The sequence below is a fragment of the Dermacentor andersoni genome, chromosome 4 (assembly GCF_023375885.2).
Source record: "Dermacentor andersoni chromosome 4, qqDerAnde1_hic_scaffold, whole genome shotgun sequence".
NCBI lineage: Eukaryota > Metazoa > Arthropoda > Arachnida > Ixodida > Ixodidae > Dermacentor > Dermacentor andersoni.
Genome location: NC_092817.1, coordinates 188271172 through 188296770, shown reverse-complemented (window position 1 = coordinate 188296770; position 25599 = coordinate 188271172). Strand labels below are relative to the sequence as shown.

At 46.3% G+C, this 25599-nt stretch overlaps 2 protein-coding genes across 5 annotated transcripts in view; one reads left to right on the top strand and one right to left on the bottom strand.

Annotated features, from left to right (window-relative positions):
• LOC129384951 (uncharacterized) overlaps positions 1–25599 on the top strand; it is a 134929-nt gene that overhangs the window by 84578 nt on the left and 24752 nt on the right. The window lies entirely within an intron of this gene.
• The window catches only part of LOC129384862 (uncharacterized), a 28349-nt gene continuing 8907 nt past the window's right edge, over positions 6158–25599 (bottom strand). For both annotated transcript variants that reach the window (XM_072287998.1, XM_055070444.2), the window contains 4 exons: positions 23705–23987; positions 11996–12033; positions 10931–10968; positions 6158–10196 (listed from right to left, as the gene is read on the bottom strand). The gene's annotated coding sequence lies outside the window, so the exon portion shown is untranslated. The remainder of the gene's footprint in view (positions 10197–10930; positions 10969–11995; positions 12034–23704; positions 23988–25599) is intronic.

Here is a 25599-nt window from a genome sequence, read left to right as displayed (position 1 = left end):
ATATCTTCTGCTGTGTGGCGGCTGCAAGGTTTACCAGCTTGCTGAGAGCTTCACTGAGCTTGGTAGATGATGACAGGACTGTTTTGATGATGCCATTGTGCGCTTCTATCCGATGTGTAGTATTATTTCCTGATGTGAGCTCCTGGTCACAGCCCTTTAGTGCCTGTGCACGAACAGCCGGATAAATGGCATTCTTTTTCCTGCGATTATTTCTTGATGTAAGCCTCTGAACTAACCTCCATCATCAAAGAATGAAAATATTTACTTTGTTATATTCAGTATGAACCCACATATTTGTGTGGGCTGGGCTTTTATTAGTATGACTTCCAGTACAATAAAAGAAATGAGTGCATGCAAATTTGCACCCCTTAAACTCTGGTATGAAAAGCTTCAAAGCAATGCTTATCGCTTGTTTAACAGAGGTAGACGTTGCACTTTGTACAACGCGTGCGACTTCTTGACAAGCATCCTGGCAGCCTGCAACATCTAGCATTCTTGATAGTGTCAACCATTGGAAAATGGTCAAAATCATCAACACCAGGAATTATTGCTACCCTGATGGTTTTGTCAACGTGCGCGTTATCAAGGCAATCTCCGTCACCACTACCAGACCTGTACCGTTTTGGTGATGCACAAAGTACTTCACCAATTACGAGGTGAAAATCTACTAGCTCCATTACTTCACGTCGTTGGGCGTTGTTAGTACTACAGTCTTCTCGGTACTCCATCCAGACATTCACAAGGGCCAAGTCCACCATGTGCAGACCAACTTTCAGAGTCCATTTCTTTGTCTTGATTGAGATGCGGTAATATTCCAATAGCTGGTCACTGACATCATCCCCTCCCATGAATGAATTTAACCTGCGAACAACTGCCGGTGAAGGAACGTCAATATATTCCTTCGTTTTTTTTTTAGACCAGCGCCTAACGGTTTCTACCGGACTTGCACCTGTGCATGTAGAAGCAGTAGTAAAAGACACTATCTTTTCATTTCACAACAACCTTTCCATCGGCTCTTGTAAATTCTTGAAAGTCACCTTGCTTCATCGCCATGTCACTTTTAAAATGAACATTTCTGACACGGTTTAACATGATAGTACCAGTTCTGTCAATTCTCTTGTTGACTAGTGCATCCAAAAATGCAATGGTGGTAAAATATCTATTGAAGTACACAGATGACTCCTTTGGCAGTGTTTGTACGAGCCTGTGGAAACTGTTTGGACCAAGTCCAAGAGCAGTTCCTGCAAGTGGGTTTTATTTCCCTTGGTAGACTTCAAAGTCCAGGACCAATCCAGCAGAAGTACTTAAAGTTTTTCAAGACAAGTGGCCTTGGTTTTTCCTTTACAGACTGTTGAAGAGAGCACCTCCCGGTGAATGGAATGATCTGTTCATCAATGGAGTAACTGGCAGGCACTCTCTGTAGTTCGTGGCAGTGCTTACATACAGCATCAATGATTGGCTGCACTTTCCACAGTTGGTTCTCTGCTGGATTCTCCGGAGGTGTTTCGGTATCCACAAAATGTAGGCATGATCGCAGGGTTTTAAATTCCTATCACAGCATCACATTGGTCACTTGTTCGACCTGGTACCCCCTGCGCCAATACATGTGGACGTTTGGAAGGCGGATGCGTGATAACATGCATACCAAACAGTTGGTGGATTTTCTGCGGGGTCACCTTGAGTTTTTTGCCGGTGGTTGACATGCAGTACATATTAGTTTTCTCAGACGCATTTTCAAAGAAAGACTCATCAAAGTATTGCAAAAAGCACTCGAGTGGCGTACACATGTTGGCCGGGACAATATTCTGATCGTCATCGCAGGGAGTGCGCAACTTGTCCTGAAAGGACTCCTCCTTCTAATCGTCCTTGCCTGGTGGCTGACTTTGTGGTGCAGATGATGAACTTGGTATGTTCGCGACTCTAGCATCATCAAGCAATGCCTCACTTTGTTGATCTTCGTCATCACTGCTTGCAACTTGGCACTTGGGTAACTCCCAGTCTGGGTCGTCGTTGTCACTGATGCATTCAATATCGGATGATTCCGACATGTTCAAAATTTCTACCATGTCATCTTCATTTTCTGGATTGAAGATCCCTGCAGAACAAATGTTCAAACAATATTAGCAAGTGCCACCATTGCTCTTCGCAAAAAAATGACGTCAGAGAGCTAGCTGCTTGCCTTCGATGGCTGCGTTCAAGAGCTACCATGCAGCTCGCATTCCTAGTCATATCTGCCCAACCCACACGTATTTGTGGGTGGCACTTCGCAAAGCACTCGCTAATTGTTTTCAGCGCACTCATGCCTATTTCTTTTACAGGTACATGTATATGCTTTGATGAATCAGGAGGCACATTTTAACCTTGCATTGCCTTCCACACGCAAATTATTAATATTATGTGCTACTTATGTCTCGGTGCCAGCGGCCGCTTGCTCCGGCTGGGTTGCGCCATTTTGAATATGCAGCGGTGGTCCCCCTGGAGGCTCGTTTGCGAACTAGCCAGATTGGTTAATTCAGGGGAACCCCCACAAATGTGATGGCTGGGCTGGACTCTGTGTGGGGTGAACAAAGTAGCCAGAATAAATTGTGTACTGACTCATTTGTGTGGGCAGGGCAAGAAAGGGATAGTGACAAACCCACATCTCACGGATATTGTCCTAGTTCTTCTTGTAGTAGTCAAGTGCTTCTTTGTTTGCATACCTCTCAAACTCCATTCCCACCTCTTCAACCTGAGTAGCTGTTGGGACGTGAAGCATTTCCTTGAAGCTTTTCATAATGCGTTCGCGTTCATCGGCTGATTTTGCAAGCTGATTTGCTGCAGTTTGAAAAGCCTTGACAACTTGAAATTGACGAAGCTGTATTGCTGGCTTGCTCGAACACACACTCCGGATTGCACTGATGGCTGTAAAGTCTTTGTCCATCACAACCACCTTTGTTTGCTCAGCACTTGGGTTTTCACATACAAAGGTATCGAGCACCGTTGGCACATTATGGTATTGCTCGGAAGCAACTAATGCGTATGCAACAACTTGACTGTTGCCACATCCATCCTGTACGAGGAACACAAGTAGTGGAACCTTTAGCTTGTTGTTCTTGTATGTCGCATCCAGCAGAAGCACCTCTGGAAATGACTGGAATGCATGCTGCATGAGAGGGGTCTACATGAACATAACCTGAAACTCCTTATTTTCATCCGGCGCAAGCACAACCTTTGCATTATGCTTGCTACGGCAATTTTCAATTTCATGGACAAGTTGCTTGGCTTCGTCAATACCTTGAACGATTGCCCGCACGTTGTGCAAGTCCTTCAGCCGCACTGTTTTCCCTGCAATAGCACTTTCGGGTTAGAACTTATTCATAGCCCCAAAACAAAGCAAGTAATTTTGCTTCAATCCATTAGAAGCCAAACAAAGTTAAATGCTCTCAAAACTTAATCGAAGAACATTTTCCGAAGTATGAAACTGAGCCTGTCAGCTGCCTAGCACAAGGCAAGAAATATGCTCTAGATTCGACACTTCCGGCCTAATTATTTTAACATAAGACGCGCAGTATGAGAACAAAGCGAAGCATAACATTACAGCAGGCATCCTGCTATATGCAACGAAAGCAAATTTTACCTGTCTTCTCATTCAGCTTCCCCGCAATCCCACTTGGCAACACATTGAGCTCCATGAGTGGCAGCACGTAGTTCTTTTCTTCGTCTGTTAGACGGCGCTTCTCGGGATATTTCTGAAAGAGGTCGTTACTTAGTTCATGACTATGGTTGCAGCCAACTTTTGTCACTTCGAGCTTCTGAGCCTCGCGAGTGCAGCAATGACGACTGTCGCAGGGCAATTCTGCTTCATCGTCCTGCACACAGAACACGTGTTTAGGCCACAGGCACGCAACGGCACTTTGATGACTAGCGTGCTTCACTTTCCATACTTGCCTTTGCCGAGGTCGTATGCCTGTCTCCGTGCATCCGTACTCCCCTCCATGCTTGCACACGTATGTGGCATTCGCGATTTTGAGCTGAGGGTTCAGTCGTTTTAGACCACTAGACAGGCGCGCATTTACTACTTCGATCTTTTTAGAAGCTTTAGTGACGAAGACAGCATTGTTTTGTACCTGAAACTCGTGAAATGCCCATTCATATTCCAAGAAGTTATCTAGATTTGATAACTACTTCAATCTATTTAGAAGCTTTAGTGACGAAGGCAGCATTGTTTTGTACCTGAAACTCGCGAAATGCCCATTCAAATTCCAAGAAGTTATCAAATCTCGAGCCAACTTTCATGTTACGGCAACCGCTGCATAAAAGCACACGTGCGTTAAGCTTGAACAAAACCCTCTGCATTGCTTTTGCGTGCTTGACAATGAGTGGTGACGGTTCCAGCGCACGTCATCTGATGGCGCGGGAATCACATCGTGCATATAGTCACTTCCAGGTGGGGAACATGATGTTGTGCGTATAGTCTCAGTCTTAGTGAAAAGCTGTTCGGCCATGGTGCGCAGTTAAGTTTAGCGCTTTAATGCATTGACAAGACAAGTTCATGGCGCTTTCTCTGACGCCCAACATTATTGTAACTAATTTCGTTGCTTTTTGGGGTACTTCTTAAGCACAGTCAAGTGCAGCCTGGCCTTGTGATGCAGTTAGCGAAAAACAGCTCAGCTGTGTGGCACAGTTCTTTCTCGGGTACTAAATCTTACTGCGACAAGTTTGTGACAATTCTTATGGCCCCGCAACAATTTAAGCCTTCTTTCGGTGCTCACGCTTGTCAAAAACACAACAAGCGATTGCCAAGAGTGATAGCACGGGAGTGTGTAGCTTGTGCCAGCGGAACGCGCAAAAGATAATGCCAAGGAGCTCAAATGCCAGTAGCTACCCAAGTGAAAATATCCCAAGTAGTCCCGCTTGATTCCCAACTGGTCCCCATTGAACTGGCTTATGGTGAAATTCTCAGTTGGTTGTGGTCCCAGCTGTTGTGTCCGTGATTAGTTCGGGTTTCGGTCCTCGGATGCGGACGGGTGCAGCCGCGTAGTGGGAGTGTCTGGAACTGTGTGTGAACATTCCCCACTGTGCCGATGGGTGGAGCCACATCCCTGGCAAGCCCTGGTGTGGGACAATCACGTGGACAGTGTGTTCGCGCCAAGTGATGTAGTGTGGTCGCCATCTCTCTGACAAGGCTACGTTCTTTGAGTGTACTATGTGCGGAATAAAGTAATTCCCAGTACATAACTTTGGCGACGAGGCAGAAAACCCGTGGCAGGGAAGCCCCGAGGGCATCGTGGAGCATCCAGTGAGTCATGGCTGAGCGCCAGCATGATTTTTCTGCACGTTTGGAGGAGTTTACTGGCTCCAACTGGGCATCGTGGTTCGGCCGACTACAATTTTTCTTCGAGGCCAACGATGTGACTCACCCTGTCAAGCAACGAGCACACTTGCTTACACTGTGCGGTGCTCAAATTTACGACATGGTTTGTGCGCTGCTTCAACCGAAGACGCCCGACCAAGTGAGCTATGCCGAGATCGTGGCCGCACTTCAGGCACACTACGACCCTCGACCGTCCGAAGTCTGCAGTCGTGCGATGTTCCAAAAGCGAGATCAGCTTCCAGGTGAATCGGTAAACGACTACGTGGCCGCTCTACGCAAGTTGGCTACGAGCTGCAATTTCGGCACGCTGCCGACTGCAACAACAGCTACGGCGACGCCAGCTGAGGGAACGGCATCAGCAATGCAGCAGGGAGCTACGGGCTGCAATCCAACGCTTCTGCCGTTAGATGTGATGTTGCACGATCGCTTCGTGTGTGGTCTCCGGGACCAGAATCTTCAACAGCGACTGTTTGCAGAGAAGGATCTGACTTTTTGCAAGGCTTATGATTTTGCTATTCGAGCGGAAAGCGCCGTCCAGCAGCAACAACAGATAAAAGCGGATCTTGCGGAAGTCAACAAGGCGGCTACGCGCGCCGGCGACAGCACTTTGACGTCCAAGACGCATTCTCACCAAGCGCAACGCTGCTGGCGTTGCGACGGTTCGCACAGTCCCAAGACGTGTACGTTCAGCACAACTATTTGCAATTACTGCCGGAAACAAGGGCACATTGCCAAGGCTTGTATTTCGAGGAAGAAGGCTGAGAAAAAAACATACCAACGTAGCATCTCCTTAGAAACTTAACGGACTGCGGAAGTGACTAACGAAACCAAACATGAGGTTTCAACGTTGCATGACCTCTGTGCAGTGGCAGACAGATTCAGCACTCCGAAGTTTACTCTGACGCTTACAGTGCACGGGGCAGACCTGTGACTTTTGAGGTCGACTCCAGTGCAGCGTGTACCATGGTTAGCAGAGACACATTTCAAACCGTATGGCATGCACACCCACCCTCTGAGGCAGGACGACATACATCTGCGCACCTGGTCAGGTCAGCAACTGCAGGTTGTCGGAACGGCAACAGTAATGGTTCGTCACAAGAACACAGCTTGCAAGCTACCACTTCTCGTTGTCGAGGGCACTGGATGCAGCTTGTTGGGACGCAATTGGTTTGACAAGCTGGGCATCGAGCTTCACGGCATTCACCAGACAACGGAGGAAGGCAGTTTGACCGAGTTGCTACAGAAGCATGAAGACATTTTTCGTGAAGACACCACAGGACACACGGGTGCGCCAGTGAATCTGGAACTGAAGGAAGGGGCAAGCCCCAAGTTTTTGAAGGCACGGCCTGTGCCCTTTGCCATGCGCGCATCAACTGAGGCACAGATTGACAAGTACGTAGAAGACGGTATTTGGGAGCCAGTCCAACACTCAGACTGGGCTACACCGCTAGTATGTGTGCGGAAAAAAGATGGAAGCTTGCGCGCCTGCGGTGACTACCGCTGTACAGTGAATGAAGCTGCGAAAAAGGCTTCATACCCCCTGCCCACAACAGAGGAAGTGTTTAGCACTTTGAAAGGTGGCCGGGTGTTTAGCACCTTGGACTTGGCTCAAGCTTACACTCAACTTCATGTGACTCCAGCGACAGCACAGATTCTCACAGTAAACACTACAAAAGGGCTGTACAAGGTAAACAGGCTTCCTTTTGGTGTTTCAGCAGCCCCAGGCAATTTTCCAGCGGTTTATGGAGACCACTTTGAGCGGCTTGCCGGAAGTTTGTGTTTACCTGGATGATATCATCGTGACTGGAGCAACCGCAAAAGAGCACAAGGACCGCCTAGTGTCAGTTCTCCAGCGGCTGGCTCAGGCAAACCTACGATTGTGCAAATCCAAGTGTCAGTTTGGTGTGGCAGAGTTTAAATTCCTGGGTCACAGGATTGATGCAGCAGGGATTCACACATCTGAGGAAAAAGTGGAAGCTATTGTGAAAGCACCAGCGCCCACAAGTAAGCAGACACTGCAGTCATTTTTAGGCATGTTGGCCTTCTATGATCGATTTCTAGAGCATCGTGCTACAGTTGCAGCAACCCTGTATGAACTTCTGGCAAAGGACAAGACTTGGAAGTGGGAGCAACGGCATCAAAAGGCGTTTGATGAGCTGAAACGGTGCTTGTTGTCGAGGACTGTCTTGTCACACTATGACGAAAGCAAGCCCCTCTTGATTTCATGTGATGCTTCACCTTATGGTGTAGGTGCAGTGCTTGCTCAGCTGGACAGCCAAGGCAGAGAGGCACCGATTGCGTTTGCATCCCGAACATTGGGCGCTGCTGAACGTTAACTATGCACAACTTGACCGTGAAGGTCTTGCTGTAGTCTTTGCAGCCACACACTTCCACAAGTACATTGTGGGTCGAGAAGTCACGTTCGTTACTGACCACCAGCCGTTACTGGGGATTCTCGGACCACGGAAGCCGGTACCAGAAATGCTTTTGCCCCCAAATGAAAAGGTGGTGCCTTAAACTGTCAGCATACAACTACAACCTCCAGTATCGTGCCGGTAGTCGTCATCAGAATGCAGATGCGCTGAGTAGACTGCCTCTGCCAGACCGCATTGAAGAGCCTAACCCACCTGGAGTTGGCTCATGTTCGAGGCGTTACCACGACCGCCGTTGACAGCTGAGGTTGTGGCCACACTAACGCAAGAGGATCCAATCCTAGCAGAAGTATTTTCAGCAGTACAGAATGGCACCGTGCAGCGTCTGCAGGGAGACAGTTTCACCCCATACCGCAGAAGAGCCACCGAACTGGCTATCCATCGAGGATGCATCAGCTGGGGCTCAAGAATTGTCATATCGGCAGGAGCACGAGAACAGGCCATTTCATTGGTTCACGCAGGCCATCGTGGAATTGTAGCCATGAAAGCTTGTGCGCGCAGTTATCTTTGGTGGCCTGGCTTGGACGCCGAGATCGAAACAACTCTCAAGTCATGCGACCAGTGCCAGTGCACCCAGAGCGATCCAAAAAAGGCTCCAGTTCCAAATTGTACGCAGCCAACGACACCATGGCACACATTGCACGTGGACTTTGCAGGTCCGGTAGAAGGACATACCTTTTTGGTTGTTGTCGACGCTTTTACCAAGTGGGTAGGGGTGTGACCGGTGAACAGCCCAACATCAACAGCAGTCATTAGTGGGCTGCGCTCTTTGTTTGCCACATTTGGCATACCACGCAAGGTTGTGTCGGACAATGGGGCTGCATTTGTGTCTTCCGAGATACAAGACTTCTACCAGAGAAATGGCATTCGAAACGTAACGTCAGCCCCTTACCATCCTGCTACAAACGGGCAAGCAGAACGTTATGTTGGGGAACTGAAGAGGGCACTGGCCAGAGAACCATCCGGTTCGCTCAGTGTTCGCTTGTCACGTTTTCTGTTTCGGCAGCATACCACGGTACATCAGTCAACCGGGCTAACACCGGCTAAAGTCATGTTCGGGCGGGAGCTGCCAAACCAGTTGGACCTCATCATTGCATCGGAAGGACAGGAGGCTGCACAACCTGACCTACCCAAGAGTCGTCAACTCATGCAAGGAGAAGCCGTATGGGTAAAGCAATTCGGCAAGGGGCCAGACTGCACAGAAGGAACTCTCGTTAAAAGGATGGGCCACAGATCCTGGCTTGTGAAATGCGCAGGAATTGTGAGACGCTATCTAAACCAGCTCAGGAAGCGCACCGGCGAAGTTAAGCTGGACAGACAAGCCTCAGCAACGCTCACGTGGGGCATGGACAGTAATCCAGCGGAAAGCACACCAGCTATGCCATCTTCACGTCCACTCGAATCCGAATCGAGCATACCGAAACGACCAGCACGGATCATACGGCAGCCTACTTGGTACAAGGCATCCTTCTAAGGGGGAAAAGTGTTGTGTCCGTGATTAGTTCGGGTTTCGGTCCTCGGATGCGGACGGGTGCAGCTGCGTAGTGGGAGTGTCCGGAACTGTGTGTGAACATTCCCCACTGTGCCGATGGGTGGAGCCACATCCCTGGCAAGCCCTGGTGTGGGACAATCACGTGGACAGTGTGTTCGCGCCAAGTGATGTAGTGTGGTCGCCATCTCTCCGGCAAGGCTACGTTCTTTGAGTGTACTATGTGCGGAATAAAGTAATTCCCAGTACATAACACCAGCCCCCACTGGGACCAGCTGGAACCATCACTGGCAGCCGTACATTCAGAGCTGCTGCTGCTAAACAAGGGCAATTAGGCCACTTCATTCGTAAAGTTCATTTATTGACATCCTACGAATTGACCTTTTCCATTCCTTTGGATAGTGCCAGTTGCTTGTGAGATTTTCTCAGGTCTTGGATTATCTCAGGCAGGAGTTTTATTATTGAGGCCACAGTTGCAGTGGTGTCTTCTTCTTTCAACTGGCCCCAGTTAGCAGTCTGTGGCTGCAAAAAAAAAAAAAATAACATAATTCACACAGCAGTGCATAAGGTTCAATAATGTTGGCAAAATGTCAAGAAAATTAAGATTATTATGGAGACAAAGCCAAAATCTAGCCACATGATGTGCCATTATAGTTATTTCAAGGTTGCAGGAATCTATATATAAGCAAATATTTCCATTATACCTGTCGCAACATTCACTTTTTTAGGGGTAAGTGGCTGCTTTGGCAGCTCCCCAGCTGCTCTTTTCTTGGGTGCAGCAATGCCAGTCACTCCTGTTTACAAGGCCATCTGTGCCCCATATCGCTTGAGCGGTGTCTTTGCATACAAGCGTTGGCTTTTTGTTGTTTAAAATTTTTGCTGCTTGGCTTGCAGGAACAATCGCACCTTCTGCCAGATGAAACTGAAAGGAACAAAAAACATCCATGCTCATATTGTTTGAAAAGAAGGATCTCTCCAAATGAATTGTGCAACCAGCTGTCTTGTCTAAATTTGTCCAGTTATATAGTTGTTAGAGCACTGAGAGAACCGAAAAATTCTGAAAAGAAGGATGTGAAATGGAGCTGGGTTGTGTGTGCTTTCATCAACTGAAAAAGGAAAGCAGGGTTTGCTCATCAGAAATTATGTTCTTTGACATGCCCACCAACCTTCAGTTTCAGTGACAGAAAAATTAATTATGGGGCTTTGCGTTCCAAAACCACGATTTAGTGGGGGACTCCGGAATAATTTGGACCACTTGGGGTTCTTTAACGGGCACCTAAATCTAAGCAGACGGGTGTATTCGCAGTTTGCCCCCGCTGAAATGTGGCCGCCATGGCCGGGATTCGATCCCACAACCTCGTGCTTGGCAGCCCAACACCATAGCCACTAAGCAACTGCGGTGGGTTGTTTCAGTGACTGAAACATCAGGGAATGATGTTTCAGTCACTGGTCAGGGAAAACTTCAATATAATCATAGGTAAAATGAAAACTACTGCCATGCAAAATGGGTAAATACAGTTTAGGCAGCATCCATTCCTCACATCTTGTTATGACAGTGACAACCTTATGGGCTGTTTGAAAGGCTAGCGTGCCAATATTAACTTTTGAGCCACTAAACATGAAAAGAATGTTAAAACAGTGTACAATGGTACTCACTGATCCATCAGGGAGGTGTACAAAGTCTTTCTCAGGCACTAGATAAGAATAAAAACAATCAAATCTTTGAGGCACCTTTAATGCCACTGTGTGTGCAAATAAGTGTTTTAAAACAAGCTTAGCATTGAAATAATGCTAACTAGACACCATTACATTATGTTTGACACAAGTCAATAGCATGGCTGCTATAAGAAACAAGCTGAGCTATACAAGATTTAGAGAGCAGAGAAAAGAAAGATTGTGGTAATTACTTCGGCATAAAAAGGAAACATTTGATCAGTTGCTTTATGAATAGTGGCATGGGTGGCTCAAGGCATTTACATTTGTTAGATACAGAGTGCATGTGAGCATTCAGGTAAGAGTAAAGCAAATAGCAGCAGAAGCAGCATTAAGTGAGTCTGGTGGAGTTCGCTAGAACAGTATAAAGCTCACTAATATTTTTGCATTCACAAAAGCATTGTTCAGAGAGAATGGGAATAAAAGAAAGTACTCGGTATGCCAGGTGTGTCACCCCCCTGGGGGTTGCCATTATGAAAACACCAGTCATCATCTGTAATCCCAGAGTGCATGCTAGTTAATTAAAAATCATGCCATTAAATTTATGTGTTCAAAAATACTTAAAATTGCAGGGTTTAATAGAGAGTTTTAGATTAGGGGGACGCAAGTGTTAGGGCCCCCTCACTGCAGAGTGGGTCATGAGGTATGCTGTAGTAGTGGAGGGCTCTGGATTAATTTTGCTGACATGGCTGTTACTTAGCATGCACCCAAAGCACGGTACACGAGCATTTTTACTGTCTGAATTGGAATACGACCACTACGGCTGGGAGTAGAACCTATGAACTTGTGCTCGGCAGCAGAATTCCACTGCCATTGAGCCTCTGCAATGGGTAATGTGCTTATAAGTATGTTCTCTACCTTTCTTCAGAATCATTTTAAAAGGCTTTTGGCTCATAGTGTTAAAAGTGCCCATATGACACGGGTACAAATCTCTGCAAATAGCTTACTGAAAATTCATTTGCCTAAAGATGCTTTTAGCTGAATGTGAAAGGAACTGAAAGCACTTGCCTTCTGTCATTGGACTTTGCACTGTAGGTGATCTGCTCCTGCAGAAAAAGCATCAAATTATTGTGTAGATATTAGTACTTTAGGTCATTATAAAAAAGTGTATCTGCCCAGTAATTAAGGCTATAATCACACAAAGAGAAGCCAAAAGATCTCTTCTGCCAAACCACAGCTCTCTATGTACTAACCTTGCCTGGTGTGAATGGCTTTTGCTGGAATGAAGTACAGTAAAACACTTTAAAGAAAACAGAGTTGCTTAGAAATAATATAAGTATTCCAGAAATGGTCACAGAAGTATAGAGGAAATGCAGTGGTGATCCAGCCACTGCAACTTTTGGAGCAACTTTGTATCAGAACTCTATTTTGGAGCAGCAACTAATTGCACAGGGATACCTCTCTCATGACCACTAAAACTAAGGCTTTGATGACTGCCACAGTTCTATGAAGTCATATTTGTCATAGTTCTCTATCACCAGATTAATCTTATGTACGTGCACATTTTATGAACCAGTCCATCAGATTTAATGCACTACTGCAAATGAAGGCGGAAATACAGGTGTTGCACTAGCTTATTAAAGTATATTGAAAGTTATGACAAAGATTCCAAAAACCAAACTGCAAGGGGTGTCTTTTGATTTTTTTTTATTTACAGAACAAGGATGTGCATGTTCCAGCATTTACTGCCTTTTGCTCGCCTTCTTGTTCAGTTCTTTCAGTTGTTAGAGGGTTTGGCTCAAAGTGGAGTTGCCTTCAGCTAATAAAGTTTGCCCAGCTTCAACTTGTTCCAGGCTCTTAAAATTCAGACCACAAGAAATGATGTCTTCTGCTTGCTTCAGCAATGCCCTACATGATGTAGCCTTTTCTTCCAAGCTCTTCGAGCCACTTTTTGTCGACAATATCAGCACCAGCGTCCTTGCCTCCAAGCATTTTCCTGCTTTCCAAAGATGTGCACTTGCAGGCTCTGGATCTTGCACTTTGCAGCAGCTCTGTAGACAACGGCACTTTACTCCCAGGTGAAAATAATTTGCATTCCCAGCTGGATTATGAAACCGGAAATTTTTCCCAGCTGGGAAAATTCCAGCTGGAAGCGACGCAATTTCCAGCAGGGAAGATTTTATTCCCAGCTGAAAAGCGTGCAGATTCCAGCCGGAAACCTTATAATTTCCTGCTAGAATCTGCTGTATTCCCAGTTGGGACCAGTAGACATTCCATCTGGAAATGTAAGAATCTACCAGCTGGAACGCTCAGTGGTTCCAGCTGGAGCCAGAAAATGTTCCTGCTACATTTCCAGCTTTAAACCACTGACCAGCGACTTTGATGCTGAGTCATGCCCAAGTGAAATCCCAGGATGTAAGTTCGCATCAAGCAGGATACAAACTGGCCAGACCTCGCATGGATCTTAGCTTGCTGTCGCAAGTCACAGTTAGTTGCTAATGTGATTGGCCGCAGGACCAGCTGGTCCAGTGAAAATACACACAGCCAACACAGCACAGTGCTGAAACTTTAAATAATTGATTTGAACGCTTGCAGCAAGGATTGCAGAAGCATATCTTGCATCTCCCTCAAGATGTTGAATACACTCGCACATCTCCTTGTACACCATCTGAAAGAAATATTGAAGCACAGTGAGTGAAATTTAAAACAATCATGACTTTAATCCACTCAGGTCTAGTAAACAGTGGACTTTACCAAAATCACATGGATTGCATCAACATTTGCTTCAAAAATGGTGAGAGACCTGTTGTGGCCCTCGAGCTACATGTTGCTGCTGCCCTTCGTTTTGTTAGACTGAAAAATTAGGAGAAAGCAGTGAATGACTGCACCCATTCACCTCACTGGACTGTTGAATGAACAAAATACTCATTTCAGTACAAAACGTTTGAACTGCAACAAACATTTCATGAAGAAATATGTCATTTCCCACAGCACGATTCAATCTGGTGCAAGACATACCTACCTGCACAGTTTCCACATGCAAGACCTTGTTGCGGTCAATGTCGATCAGTGAGTAAGTAGCATACTTGGCAGAGTGACCCGGCGAATCAGCTCTTCCAGCCCCTGGAAATCGGTAGTTGCCTTTTCCTGTCTCTCTCTCCCTACAACCTTAGTCTTTTCCTTACTTTCCACCTTTCCTGTCTTCTTCTGGCTTCCTTTTATTCCAATTTTTCCAGGCAGCAAGGGTTAACCTTGTGTGAATAGCCAACCTAGGTTATTTCACATTTGGTTATAGTGGTAATGTACAGCTGGCGTTTGCAGGCCGTGTTTCACAGGTCCTGCAGCGTCCCCTTGTAGGGCTCCATGGTGGGTGGCTGGCGTTACTGCCGAAATATCACATATCTTTATGGATAGCTCTTTTCCTCAACTCCCTGATCGCCCTCAGAAAAGAGGGCGCACCGATGAAGTTTTTCAGTTTTTTGGACGCCAAGTCCACGACTTCCCACATTTCCATGTAGTTCACTCGGAAAAGCCAGGCAAACCAGTGCGCACCATTTCACCTTTCCTTGTATCGAAGACTTTGACTATGTTTTTGGAGCCGGTTATAAGGCGACCAGTTTGGAAAGCGGTGATCTTCTCCTGGAGCTCCGCAATAAGACGCAATATGAGAAACTGCCTGAGCTAGTGTCATTTGGGGATAACCAACTAACAGTAACCCTGCACCATACTATGAACACCACCTGCGGCGTTGTGTCGATGACTTGCTGGAGCTCACTGAGGCTGAACACTTGGAGGGCTTCAGTGAACAGAATGTAATCAATGTCAAAAGTATTAAGATAAGGCGAAATGGCAAAGAAATCCAAACCAAGCACTTGATAATCACCTTTGGATCGAGTTTCCTGCCCGAGTCAATCGAGGCAGGGTACATCAAGCTCCGTGTTAGGCCATATGTGCCTAATCCGCTCAGATGTTTCAAATGCCAACGTTTCGGCCACAGTTTGCAGAGCTGCCGAGGCCGTCAAACCTGGGCGAAGTGCAGTGCCCACGAACATACTTCTGGAGCTTGTGAGAACACTTTCCATTCTGTAAACTGTGAAGGGGAGCACGCCGCATACTCGCGGTCGTGCCCGTCCTGGAAAAAGGAGAAAGAAATAGTCACAATCAAAGTTAAAAAAAACATATCGTTCAAAGAGGCACGCAGGCGGGTAGCATACCTGCCAAAGACCAGCTTTGCCGAAGTGGTGCGTCAGGGGGCAGCATCACAACGGCCTCCGGCAGCTGTCTGACCCACAGGCAGTGAGTCGGCAGTTACGCCATCTTCCCCCACGGTGGTTGCAGCTAGCGCTGCTCCTCCAACTCAACAAACGGGGCCATCGACCCCGAAAGTGGGCGCAGCCGAGGCAGCCCCAACCTCCCCGGCCCCTTCCAGCGCTGGCAACAGCAGGCGCAGTCAAATCCCTCAGGGAGCCTCATCGACCACCGGGCTGGTGGGCGCAGGGGTACCCTTTTTATAATCAAAATGAATTCCTTGCGCTTATCTATAACGCAGAGCATGTTTTATTTGGTAAACGTAGATTACGTACAATTAGGTTTCAAGTGAAGTGAAGTGATGTTTATTCTTCTTTTCAAGGAAAAGAGGGGACCGGGACAAAAGGCGGTAAGGCCTGACGAGGCCCCGGCACCCGTACAGTTGGCAGTACCAATATAAATGGAAAAAAAATATATATATATACATAGAAGGCGCGACAAATATGTCAAAACAACGCTGCAATGCGCACAGTGAAACTTAATTCGGCAAAAATACAAACATGTGCAAGGTAATATGCAAGCACACAAAGTTATACACGTACAAATACAATGCGTACATGGCTGGTGAATTAAGACACGAAAACATGGAACTGCAGCAAACTATTGTTGCTTGTCCGCAACAAAAATAGAAAGAAACGTATGTATAAAGAGACGGTAGATGCATTTTCTTACATTTGAATTTCGCCTTCAATCAAACGTCGTTTCATGTTTTTCTGAACACATTTTTAGATAAAAAGAAATCATCTCTAAAGGGAAATGTGTTGAGGGCGTTGGGCTTGAAAATTTAGCTTTTGTTTAACATAATTCGTGCGTGTTCGCGGTAGACGTAGTTTTACCTCACGAAGGTTGTAATTTATAGTACTGTCAGCAATAGAGTACAAACTGTTTCTATGAATGTATTGTAACAGCCATAGATAATACACTTGTTCAGCTTGTAGTATGCTATGTTCAGCAAACAAGGGTTGTGTACGTACTTTATGTGGTGTGCCGCAATAGCCCTCAATAGCACGCAAGGCTCTTTTTTGTAGCAGTAGTAGTTTATGGTAATTTGAAGAAGTAGTCGTACCCCATACAAGATTACAATATGACAGTTTTGAGAAAAACAGTGCATTATACATGGACACCTTTAACCAAACAGGTAAGAGTTTAGAAATCCTAAAGAGCAGACCAACAATTTTGCTTAGTTCAGAAGCAAGTTTTGAGACATGAACAGACCAAGAGAGATTTTCATTAAACCACACACCGAGGAATATTTGAGAAGAAACCTGACTGATTTGTGTATTATCATAATAAACCTGTATAGAATAACGTTCCACGGTGTTGATCGGCTTGAAAAGAATATATTTTGTTTTATTTATATTTAAACTAAGCTTATTTACGTGTAACCAATCACGAAGCTTCAGTAAATAAGTGTTAACCATACTTTGGAGGGTGAGTAATGAGCGGGAGGAAAAGAAAAGATTTGTGTCGTCAGCGTACATCACCAGATCTGGAGAGATATATATCGGCTAGGTCATTGATATATGTAATGAATAATAAAGGCCCTAGTATTGATCCCTGCGGGACACCATGCATTATTGTCTGTGTGTCGGAGGAGATGTTATTTGTTCGTACGTATTGGGACCTATTACTCAGGTAACTTTTCAACAGGTTCAGCGCAATACCGCGAACCCCGTAGCCACAAAGCTTCTTAAGGAGAATATCATGATGTATGCAATCAAAGGCCTTGCGAAAATATAAAAATAGACCAAGTGTATATTTTTTACCTTCAGTGTTATCTATTATTTTGTCTTTAACAACTAATAGCGCTTGTTCCGTGGACCTATTTTTTATAAACCCATACTGTGAATCAGCAATGACATTGTATTTATGGAGAAAATTGGCCATCCTTGAATTAATAATGCATTCAAAAATTTTTGATAGAACAGGTAATACTGAAATTGGTTGGTAATTAGACAGTTTATTTATGTCACCACCTTTATATATTGGAACCACTCGGGCCAATTTTAATTTGTCCGGAAAAACACCTATTCACAACATAAGGTTTAAAATGTGTGACAAGACATCGCATATAACTCCGAATATACTGTATTAACTTCAGATATCTCGTATATAGATCCCCAGTTAGTACCTTCAATTAGTTTACAAAACTCGTTCAGAGCAAAATCATTAATATCTCTGGTCATATGTGTAACAGCATTTGTTAGTTGGTTTAATCTGAGAGGTATGAAACAAAATATGGGCAAATGGTCACTGATATCTAAAGATAATAGACCAGATTCAGTGCGTGGAGGCTGAACATTTGAGATACAGATATCTAATAAAGTAGCCGTGTTGCAAGTTATTCTAGCAGGCAAAGTGATATAGTTCATACATGCGTAAGAAGAAATCAGGCTCTGCAATTCCCTTGAATGAGAATCATCTGATAATAGGTCAATGTTTATATCACCCATTAAAATGAAAGGTAGTTTAGTAGAGTCAAGAAAAGTGAAAAGGCTTTCCAAGAACTCAAAAATTTTTGATTTGTTACCCTGAGGGGGTCTATACATAGCAACAACGATTATATTCTGTCGCGATATACAGTCGAAACCCGCAATAACGAAATCGCCGGGGAAAGCAAAACATTTCGCTTTTGCGGGAATTTCGTTAGCGCGAGAATGAGGCAGAAAAGACAGGGAAGGGAACTGGCTTGCAAAAAAAAAAAAAATTATTGCCAAAAGTCAGTCAGCTTACTTTGCCGAGCCTTGCCTTGCAGCAATTTTACTGCTCTCGACTCGCACTGCAAGAAGTGGTCCATTGCCACGTCGTCATCATGCTCACCGAAAAATGATCGAATTACATCGAAGGCATTCAACACATCCCGCGGGTTCGCAGTCCTCTCTTGATTTGGTGTCTGGTGGTCGTCGGCGTCGTCGGCACCTTGGCAAACGCTACTTATGATGACTTCATCAGTCACCTCTTCATGGACAACACCTTCATCCACACAAAGGAACCCATCGATGCTGAGGCCATCCGGAACACCATCTGTCACGGCAGAAAGTTCATCCCATGCGTGGGCCAGCGATGGCGGCACTGCGCCGTCAGCACTGTCAACTAGTGCACCTTCAGGCGAATCTTCTTGCGATGCCACTGGATCAGCGCACGATGCTTGCCGAGTGGCAATGAAGCCGGCATGATTAAAACAATTAGCTATCACGCCTGGCGACGTCGCAACACATGTGGCGGCCATCATCTCAAGCGCCATGAACATGTCCACTACGGTGGGAAGCTTTAACTGGAGGTTCAGCAGCAGACGCTGAATCAGCCTCTCCTTGTAGGCGCACTTGACACTACGAATGACGCCTTGATCAAGCGGCTGCAGCACGGAAGTGCAGTTCGGTGGAAAAAAAACCAAATGCACGTTTCCCAGTTCCACGTCATCGACATGATGGGCACTGCAATTGTCCACAAAAAGGCAGACCGATCTGCCTGCCTTCTGCATGTCCGTATCGAAGGCCTCGAGCCAGCTGCCAAATATGGCCCGGGTCATCCATGCCTTCAGGTTCGCGGTGCACTGTACGGGCAGCCGACGATTTCCCTTGAAGCAGCGGGGCTTCTTACTTCTGCCGATCACAAGTAGTGGCCGTTTATCTGTGCCGTCCATGTTGGTGCACAACAAAATTGTTACACGCCGCTTGCTGTGTTTCCCCCCGCGGCATTCTTGGCCTTTTAAGTCCAGGGTCTTCGATGGCAGCATCTCGTAGAATAAGGCCGTCTCATCTGTGTTGTAAATGTCCGAGGGCTTGTACTGGTCCAATACTTCTTTGTTGGTCAGCAGCCACGACGACGTTGTCAAAGGGTCGACGGCTGCTGCCTCCCCGGAAATGACTTTGGCCACTATGTCGTGGCGGGCTTTGAAACGGCTCAACCAGCCAGGGCTAGCCTTAAAATCAGCATGCCCGAGAATGAATGCGAAGTCCAGGGCTTTCTGCTGAAGAACTCTGCCAGACAGCGGCACTTTGTTGGCACGCTGTTCACAAAACCATGCAAACACCGCCTTGTCAACGTCTGGAAAAGCCGCAGCGCTCACCGTTTTGTTTTTCGCACTCACACCATTTCCGAGCGCGCCAAGAATGGAGGCCTTGTTTTTCAGAATTGTCGATATCGAACTGCACGCAATTCCAAATTCTTCGGCGATATCCATTTTGTTCCTGCCCTTTCCAGCTTGGGCAATAATTTCAGCCTTATCCTGCAGTGTGATAAATTTCCTCTTTTTGGCCGAAGGCGGCATCTTAGCAGGCTGTCAAAGCAAATGGTCCGATCGGCACAGAGACACACAATTGACGCACTCTAGCACCAACGACACTGAGCAAACGACCATGTGTGGCGGTACACAAAGCCCACTGATACTAAAGCGTCATCCGGGTTATCGGAGCCTTCACGTGTAGTAGATGTCGATTTGGCTGCCACGCACGCAGGCGTTTCGCTCTGCATTTAGCACAAGCTGTAATGGCACACAGGATTAAATAAAATGTGCTCACTGCGAGATCGCCTACGGTTCTTGTCTTCTTTTTTTTTATTTGTATCATTTAAATGCTAATTGCATTTTTGGCCCGGACACTGCGCAGTCACCCGTTGCGATCGTCCCGTTGCGACGGGCGAACGACCACCATCATCATCATCGCTGTTGTCTGTCACGAGAGGTGGTGCGAGGCTTTTTTTATTGTAAACAATGATGGCGGCGGCCACGCAAGTGTGCTGTGGCGTACAGTGTTCTAGAAAGAGGTAGTGCGCTCACATGGTGGCGGCGCTTGATGCACTTCGTGCCGCCGCCGACAGGTGGCGCGGTTCGCAGCGTCACCTGAAACTCGCTGCCATGTCGGAGTAGAACGGGTACCGTGCATTGCTGCAGTTCCCGAAAGAAATGCAACACTCACGATGTGCAATGCGCGATACTTGTTCTGGTGCGTCTTATCAGTGTACAGAGAAAAGAATTACCGCCGCTGTGGCTGATCTGCGGAGCGTATGCGATGTCTTGTGCCGGAAGCGCGGATGAACGCGCCTGGCTATTAACGCATATACAGGGCGCGAAGCAACGGACGATCCTTTTATTTCCTGCTATTAAAATGTGCAATGTGGTTTCGCTAATGCAGCAGTCATATTGGACAGAATTTTAGCATTGCCTTTTTTTTCGTAATTGCTGGCCTGCAGCGGGAGTGCGCGCTACAAAGCAAAATTTTTGCCACGACACTTAACATTAGATAATCGCTTTTTCGAGTGTTAAGCTCATGATTTATATGCATGACATCATTCGCACTGTTAACACGACACAGCATATAGAGAGGAAATATAAAATCCAGGTACATTTTTGCAATGTTTATTTACAAAGAAACGAGGAAGGAATGTGCACCAGAAAAAACAGGCTCAAGAAGGCTGAACGTTTATAAGTGGAGATGTTTACAAATTGATATAAACATGCACCTGCAGACTCGCCTCAGGAAGTTCTCGCGATCTTCCTGTGCATGACTGTTTTTCTTCTCTCGTGTTTTTCCGAGTTAATGCCCTTTGTAAAAAAATGGAGCCGCGTTGTAATATAAAAGCGTATTACATTCTTGGTGAGTTCGGCTGAATGCTCACTGCAACCAATTTTGTGCGAGCACTTTGCTTTCACCAGACTAAGCACATCCAAGATGTTATCAGCATGTAGTTGGTTTTTGCTGAAGCATTCAGTAAACATGTCTTCAAGCATTTTTACAAACGAAAAAAGTGTTGCACGTGGGTAGAGAAGCCCGCCTCTATCCCTGTGCAGTGTCAACGCAGCAAGCCCAGGATTCTCATCTTCGGACGACACGGTTAGCGCATTCATGCAATCCTGGCAGTTGGTTTTCATTACGCACTTTCGTGCGACATATCCAGACACATAGTAAGTTACCCGAGAGTCGCTCCTCTCTATGTGCTGGTCGTGATCGACCGAAGACAACACTACTTCGGCGCCTGGTAAATTCCCCGAAACAATGAGAGCATCTACCTGGTCCCACAAGTTGTTGCTGGGAGAGCAACTTGCGCTGCTCTGCTGTGTGTTTAGCAAGGCAGCTACAGCACATGGATCCGCATTACCATATCTCACGGTTTTCACTAAACTGTAAAAAGACATGCAGTTCGTCGTAATGAGAAATCGGGTAGGCGTCGGATGATCATTACAGCCCGAGGCTTGTCTGACAATCCCAAACAAACACTCAATAGGGTCCTGACTAAGCCGGGATGTCATAAGATACGAATAACCTAAATTTGTAAGGTACGAAAGAAGCTCAAGAGTGCTCAAGCTCTAGCGCCGAGAGCAGCCGGTAGAAATTCGGAACGGTCACTGTCGTGTGCGCTTCGGCACTTTTTCTTTGTGGCTGCATTGTCATTTTCGCACCTCTTCCTTTTGTTCCTGAGCTTCGGTGTCTTCTTCGTAAGGTACTGCGGCAAATTCGGAAGAATCGTGGGGACGGCATCCTTCGACAGCAGCGGCTTGTCACGAGGAATGCGCAGCTCTTTGCCGTTTATTATGTGCACGAAGTCCCTGATTACAAAACGCGGTTCAAAATGGAGCTCGCAGACTGCACAAGACTCATCTAGCTTCTTATCTGCACGGTGTAGATTCCTCTCCCACTCCTTTCGCCGTTCTTCATCATGTGGGACGCTGAACAAAGACGCCTTTGGTGCATCCTTCGCACGACTGTATCCAGTCCGGCACCCGGGCGCGAAACAGTAATTTCGACGGCGGCCAGGCATTCTCACGCACACATACTGCACATTGAGCCAAGCACAGCACAGGCACAGAGAGATATTGCCACACATACAACGCCGGCGGTATTTGCAGTCGAGCGCCGACAACGCCGAACCAACCGAGCTGTACCGAGCGCACCACCGCAACCGCAACACGAGGCAAGAGAAGTTTTTCAGGTGAAACATGCGTCAGCGCCCCTGGTGGGCATGCGGGAAGTCGACGCTGAGTGCGCCGCGGCGGAGCGGCGCAGGGATACGACAGTGAGCCCACTGCCCCCTTCTAGAACGGTAGTTAATGGCGGTAGTTAATGGCGGTAGTTAATGCAATTTAAGCGCACAATGAATGCATTTGAGCAGTTTCCGGACACTACTAGTGTTACATGAGTAAATTATTTGCGGACTGTCGTTTCAGAAAATTTCGTTAAAGAGGGATTGCTATAGAAAAAAGTTTCGTTGTTGGGAGATAGGAAATGCATTGACTCCTATGGCTGTTCGCCGGGGATCCGAAAATATTTCGTTGCGGTGAGAATTTCGTTCCCGCGGGTTTCGACTGTAGCTAAGTACTCAATGTTGGGATTTGTGACTGTAACATTGCTAACCACAGAGTGCGAATGACATTTTTTAACATATACAGCAAGGCCACCACCTCTTCCATGGGGCCTTGATAAACCATTGTAAGTATATTCATTGAAACAACACTCATCACCATCAGTGCCGAACCATAACATCAAACTTCACTGACAGCGATCCTAGAAATAAATCAAGATCATCGCGCTTGTTTTTCATGCTACGGATATTTAAATGAAAAGCCGAAAAATATTTTTTGCTCATACATACTTTTAAAGCTAGAATTAAAATGATCAGTATTGTCTCTAGTACAGGTAGGTGGAAGAAGCATCGTGATAAGTCAGGAATGATGAGCATGTTGCAAAAGCAATGTTATTATCTGGTCATCTTTGCCAGATCAGCTAGATCCGGAATCCTAACAGCGTCCATGTGTTCATCCTTCCGCGCGAAAACCTTACCCCCGCTCGTCCAGACAAACTTCCATGCCACTTCTTTCTTGCGGGCAATAGCAGCACCAAGCAGCTGTTTGTTAGTCTGCGTAAGATGCTCCTTTACATAAACGCTGTCGGTCCCAGATAAGCCGAGCTGGTCATCTGTAACCTTTTGCTTCCTGGCCTTAGCAAGAAACGCATGATGCTTATCTCTCCCAACAAAGCGAACCAAGATATTGGTCTCGCCTGGCTTGCGCGTTGGGATCCGGTGACACGTGTCAATGTCATGGCTAGCAACTGGTTCTTTAAGAACGTCGCCGATTTTCTTGACTATGTCAACAGGGTTCCCGTTTGACTTGATGCCTTTTATTTCCAAGTTATTTAACCTGGTATACTGCTCCAGCTCTTCAACTCTCCGCGTTAAGCGCTTGTTTTCATTTTGCAGGGTTTCATTGAACTTAATCAGCTCACCAATTTCATGTCAAAGTGCCTTCACGTCAGCGCCGATTGCCTTTGTTTTGTCACACGTGTCACTATAAAATTTAACACTGTCCTTCACACTACGCATCTCTAATCTCATTTCCCGTTGGAAGTCTTCAAGAGCCTTCGTAATTTCCTTAGCATTGCCAGCCATTCTTAGAGATTACATGCAAAGATACAGTCGAAGTTTGGCAGTAGTGCGCAGCAGTAGAAAAACTATTCAACAACGCCCAAGTCTCACCTGCGTAAAAACGGGTGGGTGAGCGAACCTGTACGCTGCTTGCGCACCGCTGCCAAACTGAGCTGCCACCCGCAATGCCGTCCGTTATAAAGGCAGCCGGTACGAGCCTCCCACACTGATTGGGGGGCCGTGCGGCGATGCGCCAGGTAGCTGGGGAAGCCGGGACGTTGAATCCGCAATCTTGACAGTGTGCAGAACGAGATGAAATCTACGCTGTTCCTTAACGTAGATGGGGCAGTCAGTTGTCCCTCGGCTCCTTGCTGCTTGGCGAAACGTGCAGAATCTGCGTAAAAACGGGTGGGTGAGCGAACCTGTACGCTGCTTGCGCACCGCTGCCAAACTCAGAAAGTCATGCAACCTTTCTATTCATCAGCAACATGTCCAGCTTGGCTTGAACAAAGTTTGTAAATGGGCAGAAGAAAACGGCTTTAAAGTGAATCCTGTTAAAAGCTCGCGTGTCCTTTTCACACGAAAAAGAGGATTATTTGCAGAGCCCAGTGTAAAGCTACATGAACAGCACATACCAGTTGTCAAACAACACAAATTTTTAGGAATCATTAGATTCAAAACTGACCTTCATTCCACACTTAAAGCACCTAAAACAGAAATGTCTAAAAACAATGAACCTTCTTAAACTTTTATCAAATACAACATGGGGCAGCGACAGGAAGTGTCTGATGAACCTGTAAAAAAGTCTTCTACGCACACGGTTAGATTACGGGGCCATAGTATATCAATCTGCCAGCCCAAGTTCTTTGAAGATGCTTGACACTGTTCACCACTTAGGTATCCGCTTGGCGACCGGTGCCTTCAGGACAAGTCCTGTAGAAAGTCTCTACGTTGAAGCTAATGAGTGGTCGCTTCATCTTTAGAGGTCACACACCAGTTTCATGTACTTTCTAAAAGTGAACGCAAACCGCGACCATCCCTCTTATGTAAGCATAAACGACGTGGCATGTGCAATGTTCTTTAATAATCTACCTGCAGCTACAAAACCATTCTCTCTGCGCATTAGAAAGCTTGCTGAGAATATGCAAGTCCCAATTCTACAGCAAAACCTGATGGCCCCAGCTAAGCCATTGCCGCCATGGCAGTGCAAGCCCATAGAATGCGATATATCATTCGTAGAGGTGACGAAACACGCCCCAGAGGCACATATTCGAATGCATTTCTTACAACTTCAATCTAAGTACTCGTGCATAGAATTTTACACTGACGCTTCTAAGTTGTGTAATATTCGTGTAATAAACACGTCATAGTATGTTGGGTGCCTGGGCACAGGGGCATCGAGGGCAACACGCTCGCTGATGAAATTGCCAAATCCATTACAAAAAAAGCTAGCAACTCTTCCATAGGTATCGCACCTTCAGACCTAAAACTATTTTTGCACAAAAAACTTCGAAGGCATTGGCAACAGATGTGGGATACTGAAACTTCCAATAAACTCCATTTAATTAAGCCACACTTGGGAAACTACGCACCAATAACAAAAACACTGCGAACTGAAGTCATTTTCTGCCGCCTTAGGATAGGCCATACCTATGGCACACACTCTTGTCTATTGACCGGTAGTGAAGCTCCAACCAGTTGTAAATGTGGAGAGACACTGACCGTCCTCCATGTCCTGCTGGAGTGTCGGGAAGCGGAATCTCAAAGGAAAAAGCACTTCCCTCTACACCCATGTATGTTTCTTGGTGCTGACCCGCTTTTTAACCCAAAAACAGTTTTTAACTTTTTACAGGATGTTGACGCATAACAAATACTAGGCCCACAAGTTTCGTAGCACGGCCTCTAATCAGAGGCTCCTGCTGCGAAAACAGCGCTTTGTATAGCACTTGCCTCCGGGCCCTTTCACTTAAGGACCTCGTAGAGGCAGTAGTGCTACTGACACATAT